General features: G+C 39.8%; 1 protein-coding gene across 2 annotated transcripts in view; it reads left to right on the top strand.

Annotated features, from left to right (window-relative positions):
* sorcs3a (sortilin related VPS10 domain containing receptor 3a) overlaps window positions 1–422 on the top strand; it is a 270,254-nt gene that overhangs the window by 156,551 nt on the left and 113,281 nt on the right. The gene's annotated exons all lie outside the window — the stretch shown is intronic.

Here is a 422-nt window from a genome sequence, read left to right as displayed (position 1 = left end):
GGGGCTGAATAATTTTGCACGCCCAATTTTTCAGTTTTTTATATGTTAAAAAAGTTTGAAATATCCAATAAATTTCGTTCCATTTCATGATTGTGTCCCACTTGTTGTTGATTCTTCACAAAAAATTACAGTTTTATATTTTTATGTTTGAAGCCTGAAATGTGGCAAAAGGTCGCAAAGTTCAAGGGGGCCGAATACTTTCGCAAGGCACTGTATATGAAGGGGACCCTCAACAGTATTACACTGAAGCCAAAAGTGTGGTGCACTGCCCCTGCCCCAAACTAGGATGATTCTCAGTGCAGCACTTCTCCCCACACCTCCACTTTATTATACTGTGAAAATGGTGTTGTCTCTCTAACTCATTATTGTGCTGTGTAATCATAGCAACTGCTTGCCTGTCTGAGGCATTTGGGACTGAATTT

This window comes from Monopterus albus, unplaced genomic scaffold (genome assembly GCF_001952655.1).
Source record: "Monopterus albus unplaced genomic scaffold, M_albus_1.0 scaffold22.1, whole genome shotgun sequence".
NCBI lineage: Eukaryota > Metazoa > Chordata > Actinopteri > Synbranchiformes > Synbranchidae > Monopterus > Monopterus albus.
The sequence above is the reverse complement of the archived record's forward strand: the minus strand, read 5'-3'. Positions and strand labels throughout refer to the sequence as shown.